We start from the raw sequence: 6038 nt of genomic DNA, 5'->3' as shown, positions 1-6038 counted from the left end.
CGGTGCACAATTTTTTCTGATGCTTACTGCACAGTAGCCTGATAACACTGTGCTGTAGCATATTAGCATGGTTTTTGACCAGCACACTACTGTGCAGTGTTATTAAGCTACTGAGCAGTAAGTATCTCATGTAGACATGCCCACTGAGAACTACCCCCAAAGAAATTCTAAATTTTTTTACCTGTTGATTACCCAGATTTGGGCACCTTGGCCCTGACATTTTATTTGCCAAAATTCTTAATTTTTGGCCCCTTCCTTAGGTACCTGCACTTACAATTTGGTAATTAAATAGAAATTTGGATACCAAACTTCAGATTCAGTTTTGAAAAATGGATGCCAATGCATAGATAGACATCTGGGATTGAGTTGCTTGTTGGAACACCTTTGTTTCTGAATTTGCTCCTTTGTTCCATGCATGTAGTGCCGAAGGCCTGTTTCACTGAACTCCCCAGGCTGTGAGTTGGTGTTATGTTGTAGCATTCCCCTCTGGAAACTTCAGCTAGCATGGAGTGCAGCAGCCTGCCTTGTCAGTGGCATAAATCATAAAAGCTCATAACACATAAACATACATTCAGATTTCTGTTGTGTATTTCATAGATTTTCATAGACATTTGGGCTGGAAGGGACCTTGGAAGATCATCGAATCCAGTCCCCTGCCCCAGGGACAGGAAGTCAGAAGGAATCATAGGAACACAGCAAGGTAAACATCCAAATGTCTCCTGAAGGCATTCAGAGTAGGTGCTTGAACCACCTCTGTCAGCAGTCTATTCCAAACCTTGGGGGCTCTGACAGTAAAGAAGTTCTTCCTTACGCCCAGCCTGAAATGGTCATGGAGGAGTTTGTGACTGTTCGACCTTATCATCCCTTGGGGTGCTCTGGTGAACAGATGTTCCCCCAGATCCTGGTGAGCACCCTTGATAAACTTATAGGTGGCCACTGGGCCTGTGCTTTTCCAGGCTGAAGAGTCCCATGGCTCTCAGCCTCTCAACATATTAAGTGAAACAGGACTAAAATCAGTATTTCTTTATATCTGATCTGCGTGATCAGTGCTGCCAAATTATCTTTCAGTATAATTGGATATAGTTTCGTTCAATCTCACAGAATTTTGCCGCTTAAACAGGAAGAAATGTTGGCCCTGTGTATCCTCAAAGGCAGCAGGTGTGAATAGCAGATTGTCATGAGAGTTGACGATGAGTTCTATAAACATTACCTTTTCTGTCTAAGGTTCAATAATGTTTTATTGTGTGTCTTTTCATTCATTGCACAGAGAGTTGATGGGACAGTCATGGAGCCACTACTGAGAGCCACTGTTTTGAGTATCTGTCAGAGGTGCTGTTTGATCGTCTTCACTCCCCTGGTACAAGGGTCTAATTACTGCCCTCTCCTCCAGTCTTGTTCACCACAACTTGTAATATAGAAAAAGGTAGGATGGATATTATATGGAGAACAGTGGGATACCTTCACCCTGAATGGTTATTTCATAGGGCTTCTCCTCCCCTACCCCTGTCCCTTTCCTCTCAAGATGCAAATTGTCGATCTCGTTATGTAATCCAGTTACCAATTTGTTCCTTTTGTCCAGTTTCTGACATGCCTTCAGTCCTTAATTAAATCAACTTAAATCAGTACTTTAGTCTCACAAAAGGACCACAACATTCAATTATCAGCATCTGTATCTTGTTGCCCCTAAAGGCCCCCAATTCAAGTTTAGCTGAAACATCAGCCTACTTACAATGGAGAATACATTACCTCATCTCCACATTAGAAAGGAGGGCAACTCAATAAGATCTGTTAATCTTCTGCTGGCTTTTGTCTCCCAAGGTTCATCTCACTGTTGATTAACACTCAGTGGCCGGCTAATCCATAAATTCATAAGGATTATCAGTATGATCCAAGGGAGATCAATTACTGATCACAATTTGTTAATTTGTGAATGCACCCCAAAAAGCACAGGAGCCAGTATAAATAAAATAAGCAAATGTTTGTCAATTCATGAACTTCAATAAAAAAGAAACTATTTGGTTGCTAAAGTCCACCCTTTGACTTAATTAAACAGTCCTGGCCACTCTTTAATTAATCTACTTAATAATAAACATGCACTGATGCGTCACTTCTCTGCCTCCAGTCTTCTGGCTCCCCATTTCTTTTTCCTAGAAGCTCTCTGGACCAATGGAGTCCTGTTGTGGGAACATGTGATTCCAGGGACTCAGCATCATGGTTCTCCACCAGGTTTTTTCCTCCATGACCCCAGCTCAGCCTTCTTGCCCAGCCCAGACCTGCCAAGACACTGGAGCCTGGCCTAAGAATGAACCCACATGGGTGAACTTCTTATGGGTGGAAAAGGTAAGTGTCAAAGTATCCTGTTTATAGTATTCTTATTCTCTTCCCATCCACCCAAACAATACATCATGTGATAATGCCATTTTAATTTAATTATATTTAATTACTGGGCCTGATTCTTTATGGTCTTCACCTTACGTAGCCTTTAAGCAAGTGCAAAGTGGTGTTTCAAAAACATTTGGTACTCTGCTTTGACAAGCTGATTGCTGAGGGTGAGTAGAAGGGGCACAGGCAGTCAATAATGGCAGTGTTGGATAGTTGTGTAAAGTAACTTCTATTTCTCATTAAATGGATCCAACCATGAGAGGCTGGAAAGAGAGAACAAATGAACATTGACACAATGTTTAGAAAGCCCTCAACATGCTAAAGCTTCACCAGCAGAGATGGAGTGTGAGGGCTGACAAGCACTGCAGAACCAAAGGATGGTCTGCTAGCTTGACTGGAAGAATGGTTCCACTAATTTAGCTGCCATAGAACTTGCTGATTTAACTGGGTATTTGAGTTCTAGTTGCACCATTGTACTAATTTCTTATGCAGTGTGTCTTGACTTCCTAGTTGAGGGATGTGTAGCAGCTGTGAGCTATTGTGGGGAGGGGGGAGGGAGAGGAAGAAGGGATCCACAGCTTTTCTGTTTATAGTTTTAACCTAAAATGGAAAAATACCTTTAGCCCCCCCACTCTCCAGATGCATTTACCCCATGTAGAATGTTTATGGTATTATCCTTGAAGCCCGGTGGATGATCGTGTTCTATTGCTAGAGGTAGTCACTGGTGGACTTGCCAGTAACCTCATCCCTGGCTAGAGCATCACACTGGCAGCAGCCAGCATATTCCAGTCATAGTAAGGGAATGCTGTTCAGCCTGGTGCAGTGTTGCCTTTTATTAGAAGAACTTTTCTCTTAAATCCTTGTACTGCTTTTTTACTAATGCTAGTATGTTGAAAACATTTCAAACATAAAGTCTCCAACCTTTATTAGCAGGAGTTGCAGCAAGTTGTATTTAATATGGCAAGACTGTGGGTGCATCTACACGTACATTTAATACAGGATCAGTTTACTTATGAGTAAAATACAGGTGACCCTCACCATTCGCAGGGGATACGTTCTTGTATCGCCTGCGAATGGTGAAATCTGCGAATAAGGCACTGCATTCATGAACGCAGTCTGTGTTCGTGAACTCAGTGCCCCCAGCAGCTGGGGGAGGAATGTCTGTTCTGGCAATGGCAGGAGCCCAGTGGTGGCATGTGCAGTGCTTCCAAGGAGCTACTTTAAGTGTATTTAAGAAGCAGGTTTGGCATTCATGAATATTTGAAACCGTGAATGCCGAACCCATGAATAGTGAGGGTTTCCGTGTGTACTCACGAGTAAATGCTCCTGGACAGGCATCTACACATGCAGGGAAGTGAGAGCAGTTTGCTGCAAACTCTTTGTACTTCCTGGGGCCCTGCAATGGGCCCCTGCCACCACAAGGGGGAGCTCTACCCCCCCCCCCCCCCAGCCCAGGGGCTGGCAGGGAGCACCAAGCCAGGAAACAGCTGTCTCCTGGCCCTGGGGGCTGCTTGCTACTAGGGCAGGGACAATGTCCCTTTGTCCTGGCAATAGGGCGCTCCTGGTCCTCGCTCCCCAATCAGGGGCAGGAGACTTGGAAAGAGCTGCAGGGGATGGGCAGTTCCCAGGCCCCTGCTCCCATGCACTGATGGGGCAGCTAGCAGGTAGCTCTCTACTAGCTGCCCCACTGGCAGATTGGGCCAGGGGCTGGGACCTACCCCAATCCTGCAGGTCTTTCAAAGCCCTGTGCCTCAATTACCTAATCAAGGCACAGGGCTGGGATTTGCAAATTTACTCATGATTAGCAAGGTTTACTGTGTAGATGCACATGCTTAGTGCACAGTAAACTATGCTACTTCACAGTTAAGCATCTCACGTAGACATGCCCCCTGTACTCTTTCCTGCCATGGCAGGGGGTTGGGCTAGATGACCTACTCAGGTCCCTTCCGACCCTAGAAACTATGAAACTATGCCCTGCTAGTCTGACAAAGTAAGTACAGGGCTTTATAAAGGTAAAAGGACAGAGGTTGTAATGGTTCTGCTTTCTGTAGGTCTCCCTCCCCTCATCACTAAACCAAAGGGACTCTCAGGGTGAACTCAGCTACTTTCTAAAAGTGTTTTCATAGTATTTCATAATCCCTTTTAGAGAAAGCTTCTATAGAAAGCATGTCCTATTTTTTCCAATAATAATTCCACTGAGGGAGATTTATTATAAGGCAACCTCTTGACTTTTACCTTCAATGTGGATATACCAGATAAGAGCATCATTGCAAGAACAGAGCTATTGCAACATCCTAGTATCACTCAGAAATGAGCTTGAGCCATAAAGCTGAGACCAAGAGCCAGATCAAAATCTAAATTTTCCTAGATCTGGAGGAGTGTTCAGTTATTAGGTTTTATGATCTGGGCCCATCTTTGTATCAGCAAACTGAATGAGAAGAGTAATTAATAATACAGTTGCCATTCTATATGGAACTAACCACTGAATACCTCCATAGGAGCAATGAGTTTTCAAGACCTTTGGTTTACTTTTCTCTTTAGAATTTTATTTTTTTAAATAATCTGCTGAAATATCAATATCTTGGGTTTCTAAAAATACATTAGAGAAATGGGAAGGACGTCTGCAGGTACTGGGGTGGATAATGTTAAGACTAGAATGCTTTGAAAGTTGGGGAAAGATAAATCTGATTAATCCATTTTTTCCATCCCTCACTTATTTAAATATTTTTCTTTATTCATCAAAGGAATTTGGTAAAATAACGTTCCAAATGTGCCTGGCTTTACGATGCTTGTTTCAGAAAAAATCTGTTTTCAGCTTACAGTGTAATGGGCTAGAATTACCAGTAGAGCCCAGGCAGCTAGATTTCCATTTATTTGTAAATCTATGCATGTACTGATTGCATACTTCAAGATTTCAAAGATTCTACTGCCATCTTGTGGGCAAGTATATAATTATGCAAATAGCTCTGAGAAAGAGATCATCCATGTTATCGCTGTTTTCATTATGCATTATTTATACGGCACCATGGATCTGTATGGTGCTATGCAGACTTATAAGTGATAAGTTTCTGCCTGGAGACCTTTATAATTAAAAGGTCTATTTTTTGGCAAATTCCTAAGTGTGTGCTGCAAGATCATTTTAACTCCTATGGATTTGGGATGGTTTTGACAGAAATTCAAGCAAACCTTGGTCATCTCACTGGATCTTGTTTTGAATGTTGTGTGTTGAAACCTGAAGCTCACAGTCAAACACCAGCTATCTGAACACTCATGACTGGGACAGTGCAAAGTCTGGATGAAGCCCAACTAAACAAAATCACTAAATTTTGCACAGTTCTGGCCTTCATTTCCTTTTCTGATAGCATAGCTGTAAAATTAGCATAAACAGACTGTGCTGTAACTTGAAGATTAGGCTCTTTATATTATAAGCATTAATTTAAACATTCTAAAATGTTATTCATTTCTAATATCGAAGTTTAAACCTTAAATGATTAAATTAGGTTTTTTTAGGTATGGGAATTCTATTGAACATATCGCATTCTTGAACAATGTGTTCACGGTGAATGTTTTTTTTCTCGCAGCCTTACCTACATTTGTACTGTAGTGAAATTGGTCTTTTTCGCTCCATAATTTCATATGTATTTTATATATATATA

General features: G+C 42.0%; 1 long non-coding RNA gene across 1 annotated transcript; it reads left to right on the top strand.

Annotated features, from left to right (window-relative positions):
• The first annotated feature begins 518 nt into the window (after window positions 1–518).
• LOC149857189 (uncharacterized) lies at window positions 519–2335 on the top strand. Its single transcript, XR_016444092.1, has 3 exons — window positions 519–700; window positions 1268–1423; window positions 2123–2335. It is a non-coding gene; the product is annotated as an uncharacterized LOC149857189 (long non-coding RNA).
• Window positions 2336–6038: the final 3703 nt, after the last annotated feature.

This window comes from Crocodylus siamensis, chromosome 9 (genome assembly GCF_052110815.1).
Source record: "Crocodylus siamensis isolate JL-2025a chromosome 9, ASM5211081v1, whole genome shotgun sequence".
NCBI classification, from domain to species: domain Eukaryota; kingdom Metazoa; phylum Chordata; order Crocodylia; family Crocodylidae; genus Crocodylus; species Crocodylus siamensis.
The sequence above is the reverse complement of the archived record's forward strand: the minus strand, read 5'-3'. Positions and strand labels throughout refer to the sequence as shown.